Source organism: Zootoca vivipara, chromosome 9 (assembly GCF_963506605.1).
Source record: "Zootoca vivipara chromosome 9, rZooViv1.1, whole genome shotgun sequence".
NCBI classification, from domain to species: domain Eukaryota; kingdom Metazoa; phylum Chordata; class Lepidosauria; order Squamata; family Lacertidae; genus Zootoca; species Zootoca vivipara.
In genome coordinates, this window is record NC_083284.1 from 9,758,687 (window position 1) to 9,776,778 (window position 18,092).

The following is an 18,092-nucleotide window of genomic DNA, read 5'->3' on the forward strand; positions in this document are numbered from 1 at the left end:
TACAGTGCGGTTGCCTGCAAGCTTCGAATTGTTATTTTCCAGGCACTCAAAGGTCTGCCTGTTTTAGCAGGCATGCAGCAAAAAAAACAGGACGGTTATCAGGCCCAAGGTGGGCCTGATACACCTGCGAGCTATGTTTGGCTTGGTAGGTCACAGGTTTCATTCAGAGGCAGGTGCCAGCCATACAGGTAATCCAACTCACCTCCTTACAGGGTCACGGAGAGTTTGGAACAACTGACAGAAAGGAGGCTACTGTAAGGGGGCAAGTTCAGCAGAGTGCTAGGACATAAATCACTCGAACCACGGACACCTTGTTTTTTTATTGTATTTCACACAGCAACATACCATCATATTCCACACCCTATGTGAGACACTCCAGAAGACAGGGGCGTAAGCCCCTGCAACGAAACAAACAGCCCTGCTAACCACTATCCCTCCCCAATTCACCATGAATAATGAATTCATTCAAGCTCGAGTAGCTAATACAACAAAACACAGGCGTCTTGCAAAAGGCATAGTACCTGTGACTCAAATCCCAACTAGAGTCAGTGGGGCTTAAGCCTCATAGAAATGAACAGGACTTAAGACAGTCACAACATACATAAGCTCCATTAATGCAATAGGGCTTAGTTTAGCTGGATCAGGACCAACATTTATATTGCAGATTAAGGGCCAGGTCAAAGGTGAAATGCAGCGAAATGGTCCCGCCTGCTCTGTGGCTTTTAGCCGTTTCTTTTGGTTGATGGAGTATTTTAGTATCTATTGGTTGTTTTTATTTTCTGCTCTGCACCCTGCCCTGGTAAACCATAAAGGGCAGTATATAAATATTTTTTTAATACATGCATAGATATACCGTAGGGCTGGGAGATATGCTGATATATTGTCCAAAAATGGTTTGAAGTCCATACCATGATATCATTTTAATGTTTAACCTGTCAATTATATCACAAATCAGGGTGGGTGTTATGCAAAAATCACAATGCAGGGAAAACCGTGAAACCAGCCAATGCCTCTACATAGCTCCATCCTCATTTCAGACATCGTGAAATATGGGTATATCATCATGTTTAGCTGCTGATATATCACCATGTTGGGAGTCAGTTATCGCCTAGCCCTAGACAACAGACTGTCTGAACAATGCCATACCAGGGAGCAGGTAGGGGATAAAGTTTGTCTGAGTTCTCCGTTTAAGGGGAGGAAATCCCCACATTCATGGAAAAGTCATCCCATCAGGGAGAAGAATAGGCCGCAACCCTTCTCCATAAACTGTGAGGCGGATATTCAACTTGGGAGCCAGTGTGGTGTAGTGGTTAAGAGCGGTAGACTTGTAAGCTGGGGGACCGGGTTCGTGTCTCCGCTCCTCCACATGCAGCTGCTGGGTGACCTTGGGCTAGTCACACTTCTTTGAAGTCTCTCAGCCCCACTCACCTCACAGAGTGTTTGTTGTGGGAGAGGAAGGGAAAAGGAGATTGTTAGCCGCTTTGAGACTCCTTCGGGTAGTGATAAAGCGGGATATCAAATCCAAACTCCTCTTCTTCTTCCTACCACAGGGGTGAGGAATGTGTTTTCCACCTGGGGGCAACATTCCCTAATGGGCAACTTACTAGGGCTGAATACTAGAGGTGGTTTGGGCCACAGGAACAAGTGGGTACACACAACCTCTCTATCCTCCAATCGGGCAAGCAAGGAGGAATATAAAGTTCAAGCACACATTCCAGTCTGGCAAAGACACAAAAGGAGAGTGCAAATCAAGGTCACTAAGGGATGTGACCTGGGAAAATCCATTGTGGTTGGAGTGGCTGTGTGACCTGGGGAGAGTGCCAAAGGCCAGACAGAGGCCTGGGGGTGTCATGGACTGGTTGGATGCGAAGGAATGGAGCTAGCTGAGGAACCACCAAGGGACGAAGGTTCAGAACCCTGGAAGTGGTGGTGGGACAATGACGAGTGGTCAGAGGGAGAAGGTTGGGAGGAGGTGTCAGAAGCTGAAGAGATAACAGGCCTTAGTAAGCTGGGGGAGTCTGTGGCAGAGAGAAGTCCAGAATCAGAGGCAGAAGCTGAAGTACGAGAAGAGGGAGGCCAAGAGGCAAAGATGAGTCTGGCTGGTGAAGAGTCACAGGTGTGACAAGCTGCTATGACAAGCTCCCATCCCTCCTGGTCTCCCAGAACCAAGAGAGGCATTAAAAGGGTGGAGGAGAGGTTGGCTTCACATAGGCACAGTCTCCAATTGCTTTGGGGGGGGGGGAACCTGTAGAGGAGGGGCGTTAGGAAGCTGTGGGGAGGCAGACACCTTCCATCTCAGCAACTGCTTCATGGGGGCAAGACCTACCAGTGACGAGCTGCTGTGCTCGTTAGACCTGACATTCTTGTGCTAATAGTGTCTTTGCTAATAAAGGGTTAACTCCAACTTACACTGTGTGATTTATTGCTGGCTAGCTCCTGACATGAGGGCCACATTCAGCCCCTGGCCTGGAGGTGTGTGTGTGTGTGTGTGTGTGTGTGTGTGTGTGTGTGTGTGTGTTCCCCCCCCCACACCGTACTACTGCCTCTTCTGCACCAAAGTTACACATTGCCAGATCTTCAAACACAATTGTCATACAATCAGGCTATGGGGAAACAAATTTCCAAGAAACCATAATAAAAGAAATATTCATAACTCCAAAAATAGCTGCAATCCTTTCCTGTAGGACCTGGTTACCAATGAAGTTCCCACAAGAAACTTCAGGCACAGAAGCTTATGAAAGGGCCAAATATGTGCTAAATGGTTTTAAAAGCCCTCTGTACACACACATGGGTGGTGCTGTGGATTAAACCACAGAGCCTAGGGCTTGCCGATCAGAAGGTCGGCGGTTCGAATCCTCGTGGTGGGGTGAGCTTCCTTTGTTTGGTTCCAGCTCCTGCCAACCTAGCAGTTCGAAAGCACCGCTCCGGCGGGAAGGTAAACGGCATTTCCATGCACTGCTCTGGTTTTGGCAGAAGCGGCTTAGTCATGCTGGCCACATGACCTGGAAGCTGTACGCCGGCTCCCTTGGCCAGTAAAGCAAGATGAGCACCGCAACCCCAGAGTCGTCTGCGACTGGACCTAATGGTCAGGGGTTCCTTTACCTTTACCATTACATACACACACTAAATCTCCTATATTGCGCTGCTCACTGAGTCATCAGGCAACACTACACCACACGGGGTGGGGAGGGAACCTGACCTTATCAATACTGGTTAAGCAGTTTGAATAACCAAATTTGCTATGCTGGGACAGGAACCCTCCAGGAACTAAAGAGGAAAGTTTCTTCCCCAACACCACCATAAAAAGAGATTTCCTGTATTTCTAGTTAGAAGTGGCTTAAAGCGTTGTGAAGAGAAAGTTCCTGCGCCAATCGTGTGGCAGTTTTGACGTATTTTACGTCAGAGAACAGAAGGAGCATATTGAAAAGGAGCTTTCGCCTCTCCTCTCTCAATTGTACAGTAGGAGCTATCAGCAACACGATAATCTCATTCAGCTGAAAACTGAGAAGGTGTGGAGTCTACAGGCCACGGTGCTATGTTCTAACTGTGATCCTGGATACTGGACTTCCATAAACAAACCCTTGGCCGAATGCTGGACAAGCCAATTCATTTCTGTACTTCTGCACACACTGACATCTGGCTGTCTTAATAGCAACAGATGGTCAGACACGGGAGCTGTTGCTTTAACCAAGCAAACCGTTAATTTCTTGTCAATATTTACACATTCTTTCAAACAATGCAACCATTAGGAAGCACTTAAAGAGAAATGGAGATGGTAGCAATTACCAAGGCCAGTGCATCCATTTATCCTCATTAACTCCTCGTTAAATGAACCAGATACTTGATAGGAATATTTATTCCCTACTGAGCAGAACTTGTGGAATTCGGCGGACTTCTTCTCCCTCTTTAAAAGAAAGAAATTATTTTGTCTATTAAATTGGTTTTTCAAAGCTGCCTAGCATCAGGTATTACCATAGCCCCGAAGTGTTAACAGATATTAATTAAAACAAGCGAACAACAGAGAACCTATGCAAACGTCGCTGACAAGAAAAAACCCACCCCACTCCACCCACCCTCCCTCCACCTACTATCCTTCCCCCCCCCTCACCAATGTCTCAACAAACGAAACTGAATTGTAAAAATCTTAAGAGAGACATTGCTCTTATCTTTGTAAACTAAGAAAATCCTTAATAAAAATGATTTTCTTAAAAAAACACAGATATTAATTAGCATCAATTGATTCGCGGCCACTAGCCCTACTTCCGTTATCGATGAACCTATTCAAATGTGAAAGCAAGAATGTTCCTGGGGAGTCGAGCCTGACTTGCAGCTGTTGCAACAAAACTTTCTCCAATTAGGTTCTAGCGCCCTCACTAACAGCCAGGTAAGCTCAAGAACAACATTCTTTACAAACAAATAAGGATCTTTAAGTAAGTTGTCTCACCAGGGTATCTATAAGTTTGACCTGTGCGGCAAAGCCACTCGCTTAAGAAAATGCATGTCGAGAATGAAGGCTCTTCACCTCCTCAGCTCCTAATTCTCTCCACTCCGGTGTGCCTTCAGCTCTTTACTTTCTCAGGCATCTGCTACCTCCACCAACCCATTTTCCCACTGCTACCTGCTTATGTGTGTGCTTCGTTCACAGGACCCCTGACTTCCAGACCACTTCTTACTCTTTTCCACCTCAGTTCTGCTTGCCAGCCCCATGGCTGACACAATACAAACTTTCCTGGTCCCAGGTCCTATGTGAGGTTTCCTTCCCCCCCCCCAAAAAAAATCCTGGCTTTTCCTGTTAATCCTTTTTTCCCCTCTAACTAACTTTCTCTCAAATTCCTGCTTCTCGGCCTACAGTGCTCCTTTTCACCCTTCCCTGTTCCTTAAAATTCCTGACCTCTTTGCTTCTAACATCCCAGTCATCCCAACTACATAGCAGCTTCTCCCGGAAGTACCCTCAGTACACCCTATGTGGATTTCATTTCTCTCCCATCCAAACTGACCTTTCACTTCCCTGACAGAAGTTGCACTGTTTGTTATGATTCCATTGTGAACACCTACACCGTAAGCAATGAAAACACAACAGCAAAGGAGACTGGACAACGGGGAATTAGGGAGCGGGAGGGGGGGCGGGAATAACCAGGTTTATATTCTATAGTAGCTTGTTAAATCCTACTGACCCCTTTTCAGATTATGCAAAATCAGCAAGTGGGGATAACATGGGATACTTAAATCTTGATATCTGCCGTGCACTAGCAAAAATTAAAAATAATAAATGTCAAAACTTATCAGTTGAATGGAATGCTGACAGGATCTGCCAGCAACTAGGTGGGTCCTGAACACGCGAAACCAAACTGCATCACCCATTATCAAAAACACATGTAAGCCTAAGCCTTTCTGCAGTGCCAGCCTACAATGGCAATGATATGCTAGGGGCTTTTGTCTCCACCCTGCTCCTACCTGAAAGCCTTGCAGCCTCTTCTGCTGTTCTACAGCACTGTGTGGGTGCTTTGCAGCCAAAGTTCTACTACGATACCAATAGTAGCAATGAGAAATAGTGGCTTGACATGTAATAAGCCCAATTTATCCTTGTGATTTCTTAAATACTGAAAGAAGAGAACACACCCACCCAATACCCAAAAGGCGGTATTGCTTTTCCGTGGTTGACTATTCAAACTACAAGAAAGAATATTCCACCTAAACATTAGGAAGAACTTCCTGACAGTAAGAGCTGTTCGGCAGTGGGATTTGCTACCAAGGAGTGTGGTGGAGTCTCCTTCTTTGGAGGTCTTTAAGCAGAGGCTTGACAGGCGTATGTCAAGAATGCTTTGATGGTGTTTCCTGCTTGGCAGGGGGTTGGACTGGATGGCCCTTGTGGTCTCTTCCAACTCTATGATTCTATGACTGCAGGCTATACAGCAGGCTTCATGCATTAAATAATCAGAGAGTCCTGTGGCAACTTAAAGACGCATCTGAAAAACTGGGCTTCCGTCCATGAAAGAGCCTATGACATAATAAATTTGTTAGTCTTTTAGGTATAACAGGACTCTGGCTGGTTTTGCTGCAAGAGACTAACATGGCTACTACCCCCTCTGGAAATTTTTACATAAAATAGTTTGCAAATTGGAAGCTGGCCTCAGGCATGTTGCCTCTTCCTCTCCACTCCCCGCTATGCGCAGTGCATGTCTCTCTATGCTATATTTGTTCTAGTCCACTGTCATGCTGGTGACAGACTGTGTATGCTCCAGGGGGAGAGAAACACTGGAGACAGGCAGGACAAGTGACCGAGGCAGCAGGTGGAGGGGTTGGCTTGCAAAGCAAACCTGGGCATTAGCCCCTAATAGCAAACTTGCAATGGGAAGCCCAAAAAATTGTGGTGAAAATGGAAAAGGGAGCAGAAATTGTTGCAGTTTGTGTACGGTCGGGAACTGAAATCAGACAAGAACAGACTATTGGTGTCCATTAACATTGTTGCTGTTTTAAAATCTGCAAATGGTATGTTATAATTACTTTCTTTACATTGTTTCGGTGTTTCCTTTATGCGAGATGAATGCAACTTACATAAATAATTACATACGTTACGTAACCTATGTTAAACAGCAGACAGCAAGACTAATAATGTAGTATTTGGTGGAAACTGAACAGCAGCAGAAGAGAAACAGCGCTGGTGGTCATGAACACAGGTTGGAACAGAAACACCTGCCTTCTGTACATGCATAAGCCTCATCCACATGCTCCAGCTACTGCTTTATGGGGAAGAGTGAAATGAATCGGATGTCCATCATACATAAAGGCCTTCATAAGGAATGACCACCATCACACATCAGGCATGTGTGTTTGAGTGGGGAAGGCACTCGACCGCTTCTCCCCCAGGGGAACCACATCATGGCCACCCAGTAAGCAGCTAGAGGGGAGAATGGGCCACCTGTACAGCATTCATTGCTCTGCCCCCTGTTAAAAATGTTTCATTAGATCCCCTCATCCACCCTTCTATGCCAACTCACAGTTCCCAGGAATTCTGAACAGCCTAGCAAAACGTCCATCAAATGCAGATAAGAATGGAGGGAAGTTTGTATATTGCAAGAACCTGAAGAGTAAAGTCAAGTGCCTCTGTGGAACCCCTGAAGGAGCTCTGCCAATATGTGAGATGCACAGTAGGGGGGAGGTAGCAGATATTTCCAACCCATCCAATATCCTCCCCCTGTGCAGGGCTTTGCTTTTCCACGTTGACTTATATGGGAGAAAGTAAAGCTGGGCACTTGGATAGGGGCCAAATGTTAGGTTCTGTCTCTTGGTCACACTAATAGTGCGACAGATTTCGGGGGGGGGGGAGGCCTTTGTGGAGATTAGCCCATATAGCAGAGGAACGCAATCTATATTCAATCAAATCATACCATGACACACAAGAATAGGAAAGAGCAAAGTGCAAGATGCCCGATAAGATTCTAGATCAAGAGCAGTTGCAAGTACAGTGGTACCTCGGTTTATGAACACAATTGGTTCCGGAAGTCTGTTCATAAACTGAAGCGTTCATAAACTGAAGCGAACTTTTCCATTGAAAGTAATGGAAAGTGGATTAATCCGTTCCAGAGTACTTAAACTGAAGCGTTCATAAACTGAAGCGAACTTTCCCATTGAAAGTAATGGAAAGTGGATTAATCCGTTCCAGACGGGTCCACGGAGTACTTAAACTGAAGCGTTCATAAACTGAAGCATGGGTGTAATTGGTTCCGGAAGTCTGTTCATAAACTGAAGCGTTCATAAACCGAAGCGAACTTTCCCATTGAAAGTAATGGAAAATGAATTAATCCGTTCCAGATGGGTCCACTGTGTTCATAAACCGAAAATTCATAAACCGAGGTGTTCATAAACCGAGGTTCCACTGTATTAATAAGCAAACACAGGTTACTCAAGTTGAATAGGCTGTGTCACAAACTGTACAGTGATGAAAGCAAGAAATACTGAGCTAAAGGCTTACCTAATCCCTAACACGATTTGAAAAGGAGAAGTTTCAGTTCCAAGAAACATTATGTGCAATGGAGATCCACTCACATATCCTGTCTCCTGGCGAACACACAACCAGTGAAAACCAAAGCAAGGAAAGGAGGGAAGAAGATTGCAAACAAAAGGCAGGCTTATTACAACACTATAGTGATCGGGGGGGGGGGGGTGTACAGAGAACAAAAGGATGCTAAGACACCAAGTTTAGCAGGCCAAAAAAGAGGGAACAGAGCACACCAGGATTAGCAGGAAGTTTATTTCAAGAAAGCAAAGGGAAGGTTGTGCAAGAAGTTAATTCTACTATAGTGTGGGCATGCAATATTTCCTCTTAGCACAGTGTAAGATTAATTGGATATTACATGCCTTATAGAAACACGTCTTCCTAGAAATGGGGAGCCGATGCCACTTCATCCGATTTAATCAACACCAAGTCCTTAAAAACACAATGGTTTTGTGTTTATCCGCTGTTGTTCTTTTTCTAAATGAAAACTCAACGCTAGACTGAACTGGAAATGCAATATTAAGCAGGTGAAGAGAGGAGCAGGTGTAGGTTCCATACCACCTTTCAACAGACTAAGCCACCTGAACTGAAGAAGGCTCAACATTTTGAACAGCGCAGGGAAAACATGTGAATTTTGTATTTCAGATGCGCAAATCGAATGCAATAGTTTCTACAGCCATCCAAACTGGCATAATATGCACACTGCAAAAAATTGCTCTTTCTATAGATGCACAGGCCCTGAGACTCAGGCTGGGGCTGATGATGTGAATTGGTAGCCCAAAACTTTTGCAGATCATTAGGTTGGTGAAGACTGAGTAAAAGGGGAGAAGCAAAACCCATACGAAAGAAAAATGAGTTGAGCAGCATATCTGCTTTATTATTTATTATTGTTGTTGCGTTAGCCTCTAAGCACTTACAGTCAAGTTTAAAAGCAACATCTATCAAAAATGTAAACAACTGAATCAATACATAAAGCCTTGGCAAGGGGAGTGAGCAGGGAATGACTTCTCAGTAATCCAGAGTAGAACTAAGGTAGAACTTTTGACTCAGCTGGATCAAACATCACCATATGCCCAGGAGAAAAGGAATGTCCTAACCGTGCGCCAAAAAGATGTTAGTGTCAGCACCAGACAGATGTCCCTTGAGGGAGCACTTCACGGGCACAGAAGGATCCACAATCGTAAAGGCCCTGCCTCTTTGCCACCTTCCAAGCCTCTCTCTTACAAGGAAACACATGAAGGGCCTAGGTTTGTGCTATTTCTGCCCAATCAAACCTCTGAACAAACAAATATATACACTATCTATCCCTTTCTCACAGACAGGTACTACATGAAGGAGTGTCTGGTTTGCATGAGTTATTTCTAGAAGTGGGCCATGAAAACCTCACTGTTTCTCATCCCACCGAGGTTACTAGGGTGCACTTTAAAAATCAGAACTGGAGAGCAGTCTGCATAGCTTAGAGCTGTTTTGCTTTAAGAGGGAGATCAGCACTTGGCAAGATCATCATCGCCTTTCTTACCTGAGGGATCAGGCGGCAATTAAACACTGGTACAAAAAAGCATTTAGAGTTGCCTTTTCCCTACACCTTGAGCTGCCTGGGGGTGATGGAAACTGAAAGCTCCAAACATTTGAAGAAGGTTGGAAAAGGCTGGTTCAGAGCAGCAGAAATGACATAGCGGAAGATGTCTTTTTTTCTCCTGCACACTTCTCCACCAGATGCATGGGCAAGATTCACACAGTATCGTATTTCATCATCGCCACTGCAGAATCGTCACACCCTGTTTTTTCAGTCCCAAAATTGGGTTAATTACCTTTCATCGCTGGTATAATTCCGGTCGTCTCACCACATAAATGGAGCAGCAATGTATGCACCAGTAGCCTATGGATACGCATTTATCTCTCGCACATTGCCAGTATACCACATTTCTGTAGGCACAAAGGGAGCAGGCAGGCGGGCGAAGCTGCCATAGGTGAGGCACGCGATATGGCAAGACCTGCATCTTCCCACGACAGCTAAACTGTACAGTGATGCATTAACATGCAAAGACTGTTTAGTAATAATAGTTCACATAATGGTCGCACCCCACATTTTTGCAAATGTGGCGATTGTGTGGCCTAGCACCTGGGCTGTGAGTTAGAAACATGGCCTGACCTAGTGCCGCCGCCCCTCAGTTTCTTTGCCCAGCCAATAACAGTGTCAACATAGCACACTTCTGACCCTTCAGGAGGGCCTGAGCTTGGTGCCTGGTGCTTACAGACCACAAACATGTGTCCAACCCTTCTGCTCTTTCCTTTGTTTAAGCCCAAACCTTGCAATTCCCGACAGAAACCTTTATTTGCCACAGTGGTGAAAACTGGAGGAAATGGACAGGTAAGAAGATAATTACTACAGGCAGGACAGAGTTCCAGAAATACATTTTAGCCATGCTTTTCGCTGAGCGGAGCCTTTAAAATAAGCATTAGCCTGGTTGAAACAGGCGAGAATGAATTGCGCGCGCAGGCCACTGAGCAGACTGGCAGAGGAGGGATAGAGAAATCCGTCCCTCTTCTGCACACAGTATAAAAATGCTTTATTTTCTTCATTTTGTATGCCTATCGCCAGCAGGCTAGTAGGTCGGTGGAAAGGCAAGCTAGTTACGTTTGCAAACTTAATTTACAGGGCTCTACTAGCAGCAATAGGGACCCAGGTGGCGCTGTGGTTAAACCACTGAGCCTAGGGCTTGCTGATCAGAAGGTCGGCGGTTCGAATCCCTGTGACGGGGTGAGCTCCCGTTGCTCGGTCCCAGCTCCTGCCAACCTAGCAGTTCGAAAGCACGTCAAAATGCAAGTAGATAAATAGGAACCGCTACAGCGGGAAGGTAAATGGCGTTTCCATGTGCTGCTCTGGTTTGCCAGAAGTGGCTTTGTCATGCTGGCCACATGACCTGGAAGCTGTACGCCGGCTCCCTCGGCCAATAATGCGAGATGAGCGCGCAACCCCAGAGTCGGTCACGACTGGACCTAATGGTCAGGGGTCCCTTTACCTTTACTAGCAGCAATAGATGGTGGTAGTTCTGGCAAATAAGTACGCCGGTCGATAGCTAAGTCACTACCAGCTCTTAATGTGCCTCTTCCCAAAGCCTCAAATGTATATCCCCATCTCACAACGCAAAAACCTCCAAGCCCACTGCCCCAATTTTTCTCCCTCATCACTTCCCACTGCCTCCTTCCTCAGCTGCTCCACATGTGAGTAACACAACTGCACCCAACTTGCCATTGATATCCCCAAACCATAGTCAAGTCAAAACCATGGATTACGCACAGATGTGTGTTCTGAATCATGCAATGTGGTCCCAGCTACAACCTTGGTGGGAAGATTGTTTAGTCTCCCCCCGCCCCCAAGCCATTTCTGTGCTCAGTATCACACACTCCATAAGTGGATTTTCCCCTACAAATGAAAAAGACCCAGGTCCTCAACTTCTTCCCCTCGCCATGGAAAAACGCAGCCGGGAGAGGTGATTTTGAAGGGGTGAATGGCAGGAGGGAAAATATTTACAGTAAATGGTTGCTCCTGCCTGCTACTGTCTGCAGTAGCAACCTCCAGAGACTACTTTTCATGTTTTTAATAAAAAAAAAATTGCACAGGCAAAGCAAAACACAACTCTGTGAAACATGTAACTTAGTCCTCAACTTTCAGTACCTTGTCTACCTAGGCTTATAAACTGAATGCTTCCAACCCCAAAACCTCATATCCAAATATTCCCTTGGCATATTAATAGTATCTGTGCTCCCCGACCTCCACAACTTGCTAGTTTAGATCTTTAATTCTGTGGGGGGGAAAGGACTTCCATTTTGCTTATGAGACAGTAAAGGATGGGGCTATAAAATAAATGTGCCCCATCCCTATACTTCGCTGCCCCAAAGTCCTCTGCTCCACCCCAGCTGTGCTCAGTTTCCAACACAGAGAGTTGACTCCCTTTGCAGTCTCTCTGACCTGACCCTACTATTTCCCACATCTAGTGTTCCTGTATCACAAGAGACCTCTATCAAAAACAAACTCCATCTGCTGGCCACCTGAAGCAGAAAAAAAAACCTCTAATCCTCCCACAGATCCCCATTGGTTGTCTTGATAGAAACCTCAATGCTACTCTATCACTCTCTTCCACTATGCAAATTATATCTCCCAGCTTCCTTTCCACAACAGCGAGAAATAATTCCCTTTCCCTGTCTCAGCTAATACTAATTGTCTCACTCACCCTAAACATATCCCCCTCTGGGCAAACTATCCTTGCAGATCCAGCAACTCGCTCTCTCTTGCCTCCAAGCAAGCAGCCCTTGAAACGCAAACTCCAGCATTGCTTTCCAAACTACTTCCCTTGTCAATCTTACCCCACCAGCCCACACCCCCAAACGCCTAGCCTCTCGTCAGTAACCCTACAACTTATATCCCAAACCACTAAGCCCTGCTGCTCTCTTTGGACAACCAGTGCTGAAATTCTCCCTGACTCTTTTCACCTTACTGCCAAATTACCTTGCAGTTCATCTATCATACCTTTAAAGGTAAAGGGACCCCTGACCATTAGGTCCAGTCGTGACCGACTCTGGGGTTGCGCGCTCATCTCGCATGATTGGCCGAGGGAGCCGGCGTATAGCTTCCAGGTCATGTGGCCAGCATGACAAAGCCGCTTCTGGCAAACCAGAGCAGCACATGGAAACGCCGTTTACCTTCCCGCTGTAGCGGTTCCTATTTATCTACTTGCATTTTGACGTGCTTTCGAACTGCTAGGTTGGCAGGAGCTGGGACCAAGCAACGGGAGCTCACCCCGTCACAGGGATTCGAACCGCCGACCTTCTGATCAGCAAGCCCTAGGCTCAGTGGTTTAACCACAGCGCCACCTGGGTCCCCCATCATACCTTTATGCAGTCCCTAAACAACTCCTGAGATTCTCTGCACTCCCACTGCTCTTCCCAGACCTCTCAAATACTGCCCTTTCTCCTCTTCTTCCTTCAAGCCCCAAAATTCACTGGGTCAGGTTTGGCTCTCTGCAGAGTTTCATTTTAACCAGAACTCACCAAACCTTAGCTATGTGCACTGATGCTTTCCATGCCCAGGTTCAGCCTCACAAGAGAGTTCCCCGGAGCATGTGCAAAGTGCTTGCCTTTCTCAGCTAAGTAACCATGATCACACCTGATTGTAAGCAAGAAGAGTGGGCAATTGTAAGCAAGAAGAATGCGCAACTTTCGGACAAGTCTGAACACACAACACCCCTTCCAGAACCGTATTTCAGAACTTAAACTATGGCCCCTCCTGCCCAAACAAGAAACCCCCCCCACACACACACACCTCTAAATCCTGCACTTTTAATCATCTACCCCCATTGCCTGTACAGCGGTCACTTCCCAATATATGGAAGTTAGATGTGGCGTGGGGGGCCCTATGCACATGCTCTGTGGCATACATTTTTACAGTCCTTCCTATGTTCCCATTTCCACCACTACCAATATCATTCCACCCTCTGCGGTCTTTTCCCCACTTTGTGCCTGTCAATTATTTAAACCTTGTCAGCAGACCCGAGCAAAAAGCTTTGCTTTATTTTAATCCAGGCTATAAATAAATAAGTACGAGGAAATATTTTTTTAAAAATACTTTTCTTCTCCAAGTCTAGCGAACTGTGAAGAAGTCCTGTCCTGAACCGGGTACTTTTTCTGGGGAGGGTCTCAAGAGTATGTAGAACTGGCACCTTCCCCCGCCAAAAAAAAAAATGTTTAAAAGTGTGGCACTTTTACTACAACAACTTCATGGTGTCTACCAGCACCTTTTTTAAAAAAAAAAAAAGCACTACCCCAAATTATTTTCATGTAGTCCTTAAGAGCGTCAAAACAGATTTGGTGGGACCCTGCTTCCAATCTCGCCTCCCTTCCATCCACGAATCTCGCTCGTTGGACACTTTCTCCCAGCCTTAGCCTACCTCGCGGGGCGGTTGTGAGAACGCAAGAAGAAAAGCGTCAAGTGGTGGGAGCAGGTGAGCTGTTTGCGGGAAGGAAAGCGAGCGGTAACGAGAGGGCAACTCCGCTCCTCGGCCCACCCCCGTCGCCTTCCTTACCTCCGGGGGTCTCCTTTGCGTCTCTCCTCCAGCGCGGCGGCTGGTCGGGGCTGCCGGAGCAGCAGCAGCAAGCAGCAGCAGAAGAGGAAGCCTTCGAGGCGAGCCTTCTCCGGAGTCCTTCCCTCCTCACACGCCGGCGGGCGGCGAGCTGCTTCGGCGCAGCCCGGCGACGGACGGAGGGAGAGAGAAAGGAAGGAAGGGAAGGGAAGAAAGTCGCTTCAACTTGGACGCGAGGGGCGGCCGGCGCCAGCAGCGGCCAAGCGCAGCCCAGTCAGTCAGCCAGTCAGCCAGTCAGTCCGTCCCCTCCAGGAAGGAGCAAGGGAGCGCGTGGGTCGCCGCTCGCTCAATGGCTCCCTTGAAGGCGAGCGCGTCGTGCCCCCTGCCCGCTTGCCTCGCCTCGCCTCGCCTCACGTCCGAGCGCGCCAAGGCGGGTGGAGCAGCCCCCCAGAAGCGCCCTTTCCTTGCGCTCCTCCGAGGCGGAGGCGGCAAGCGAGAGCGCGGGAGAGAGGCGGAGACGGCGAGAGACCCGGCAGCCTCCAGCGCTGGGAGCTTCCTCGCTTCGCCCGTCCAAGATTTAAAGCAGTGACTCGGTCGCCTCGGCACCGCCTCCCGCCCGTCCCCACCTCCTTCTCCCTCCTCCCGCCAGATCCCATTCCCTTGCCAGCCCTGGTGCGCTCTCGCCGCCGGGAAGCGTCACGGGGGCCCCGGCCAGCCGGAGGAGGAGGAGCCACGCGGCCTCCTCGACTCGGTCGGGAGATCTAACCTCCGGCCGCGTTAGATCTCCCCCTCAGGCCCGCTCAGAGTGCTTTCGAAGCAGCTCCCAGGAGAATTTTGCAATGGTTTTTTTCCCCCCCTTGGGAATTGGAGTCCCGTTGCTCTGTGGAAACGGGCGAGGGATTGCGCTGGAAGGCAGGCTGGCTGGGGCTGTGGAGGAATTTGCAGCTTTTTCCTTAGGGGGTTGGTCTAGATGACCCCGGGGGACCCCTTCCAACTCTACAATTCTATGAGTCTATTATTCTTCCATTTGCAGAACTGGCGAAGCTGACAGGAAAAATCCGAAACCAGCCTGATCAAGTGTTCCAAAAGGACCGGAGTAAATTTATATCATATCTAAAAGATTATTGTAAGCAATTAACATCGCTAGCAGGGTTATCTGAAGACTTGTAAGGAGAAGTTTTCTACCTTTCTATATTCATTTAAATTTTGAGTTATTTTGTAATGAGTGTAATTAGAATTGGAAAACGTACAAAATGCAATGATTCTAAAGGTTAATTTTGAAAGCCATGAGGCAGGAGGGAAGGAAGTTGATAGGCTCTAAAGAGCCAGGGACTTAACGTGGATAATTGTGGTGTGAATGTATATTATTAAATGGAAAATATAAAAAATATATACACAAAAAAGAAACCTCCTCTGTGAGTTGGGAGTTGTGTCTCCCATCCACATAATGGGACTTGCACAAGCTATCATGTCCAAGGTTTGTGCAGGATCACGTAAAGTGGATAATGATGACGTGAATGTATATTATTAAATGGAAAATAAATTTAAAAAATTATATATATTTATAAATATTCTTCCATTTTTCTCTCACACACAAACACACACACTTTTAGCCTGGGCAGGTGCTTCTTATTGTTGTTGTTTGGCAGATGCTTCCTATTACAGCTCAGTTAGCAGAGCATGAGACTCTTAATCTTAGGGTTGTGTTTTCGAGCCCCACGTTGGGCGAAAGATTCCTGCACTACAACGGGGTTGGACTAGATGACCCTCGCGGTCCCTTTATGATTGCTTATTATTGTTCCATGCCACCCCCAGTCTCCAAGCGGTGCAAGATTCCTGGGGTTCAAGATGCACTTATGGGGGTCTGTGTTTCCTTTTGGACAAGGAGGTTCAGCAGAGACTGTTGTGTCCTTATGCTATACGGTTTATTTACACACACACACACACAACCTGGGTCTAGATGCAGAGAGTGTGGAGCATTCACATCCTAGCACAGTCCTGTTCCTTCCATTGCCACAGCCTCCGATTCCAAGAGACTCCAAACATCATGTCTGACCCCTTCTGCACCATAAAACAAACTGCGCCCCTTCTCCCTGCCCCCTCTTGCAAAACTGTCCCTTGTTTCCTGTTCTCATAACTCATTGCCCACTGTAGTTCTGCTGCCCACCCCCAAACTCTGTCCATTTGCCTCTGCTACCCTGTTTCTCCGAAAATAAGACGAAGCCATAAAATAAGCCGTAGCAGGATTTTTAAGCATTCAAGGAATATAAGCCATACCCTGAAAATAAGACATAGTGATAGGCCCAGCATCAATGCCGGCCGTGGCAGGAGGAGGAGGGAAAAAATAAGACATCCCCTGAAAATAGTGGCTTTTTGGGGGGGGGGGGGAATAAATAGCAGACGGTGTCTTATTTTCGGAGAAACACGGTAACTGTCTCTCATCTTAGGAAGGGGCTTTAGGCCTACCTATTTGCTGGGCAGCCCAGAGACTCTCTGTTAATGGCCTTCTGAGGGACCCAGGTGGCGCTGTGGTTAAACTACTGAGCCTAGGGCTTGCTGATCAGAAGGTCGGCGGTTCGAATCCCTGTGACGGGGTGAGCTCCCGTTGCTTGGTCCCAGCTCCTGCCAACCTAGCAGTTCGAAAGCACGTCAAAATGCAAGTAGATAAATAGGAACCGCTACAGCGGGAAGGTAAACGGCGTTTCCATGTGCTGCCCTGGTTTGCCAGAAGCAGCTTTGTCATGCTGGCCACATGACCTGGAAGCTATACGCCGGCTCCCTCGGCCAATAATGCGAGATGAGCGCGCAACCCCAGAGTCGGTCACGACTGGACCTAATGGTCAGGGGTCCCTTTACCTTTACCTTTAATGGGACATTACCCATTACTTTGTGCTCTTTTAAATGGTCCATTTCTCTTTTTTGTGTGTGTATATTTTTTATTAAATTTTCTGTTTTGCAATTTAAAATATTTAAACAACCTTAAAATATCAATGACTTCCCTTCTTCCCTTTCCATGGTTCATTTTGCATATCATAAATCCCTGCATATTTTACATAAACGAAACCATTCAGTATTCCATTATTACATCCATCAAAACTTGTTTACACTGTTGAGTTTATCTTAATGCTGCCAATGTTTTCAGGTGTACACAATTCCCCCCCCCCCGTATATTCAAGAAACATTTTCCAATCTTCTTTAAATGTATGTTCTTCTTATTCTCTTTCTTATTCTATATGTTAGGTCTGCAAGCTGCGCATATTCCATCAGTTTAAGTTTCCATATTTCTTTAGTTGGGGCCTCGCTCGTTTGGGAGCTAACAAAACACGGGCCGCAGTAGTAGCACACATAAATAACCACCTTTGACACATGGGAATTTCCATCTGAATTATCCCCAACGAAAAGAACTCTGGTTGGTTGGTGTGTTTTTTTTGAAAAGTACTTTTAAACTTTTTTTTCAATTCATTATAAATTATTTCCCAATACTCTTTTACAGGTCTATAAATGGTCCATTTCTCCAGGTGATTACTTCATCATGAAGCCAGCCTGGTTTATATTTTAACATGCTAAATTCAGTGTCTAGCACCCAGGAAACATACAACAATATTATATTCTGACTTCTCTCCAAGGAGTTCAAGGTGGTGTACTTTGTTCTCTGCGTCTTTGCTTCATCCTCACAACAGCCCTGTGAGGTGGGCAAAGCTGAGAGGCAGTGATTGGCCCAAGGAACTTCATGGCCTGGGGGGGATTTGAACCCAGGTCCTAGTCCAACGCTCCAAAACCACCACACCACACCAGCTTAAGTTTAAAACTTGTCCTCCTTTCAAAGGGCAGGCCAGGCATTCAGAAGAAAACTTCTGGAAAGGGTAAAAATGCTAGACGGCAATCCCCTACTCACCTAACCAGGGAGTAGGTTCTGACAGAACTGGGTGGAGTTTGCATCTGCGAAGACATCTGCGAAGACATCTGCAAAGCACAGCACCGCTGCTGCAGCAAAGCCAGCCATCTTGTGGAACTTT

The 18,092-nt window shown here is 46.7% G+C and overlaps 1 protein-coding gene across 3 annotated transcripts in view; it reads right to left on the bottom strand.

Annotated features, from left to right (window-relative positions):
• The window catches only part of SLC4A4 (solute carrier family 4 member 4), a 191,034-nt gene extending 176,312 nt beyond the window's left edge, over positions 1–14,722 (bottom strand). The window contains exon 1 of one of the 3 annotated variants that reach the window (XM_035103066.2): positions 14,080–14,722. The gene's annotated coding sequence lies outside the window, so the exon portion shown is untranslated. Of the gene's footprint in view, positions 1–13,944; positions 14,033–14,079 lie in introns of those variants that run through there. The other 2 variants (XM_035103068.2, XM_060278361.1) reach the window with 2 other exon arrangements.
• Positions 14,723–18,092: the final 3,370 nt, after the last annotated feature.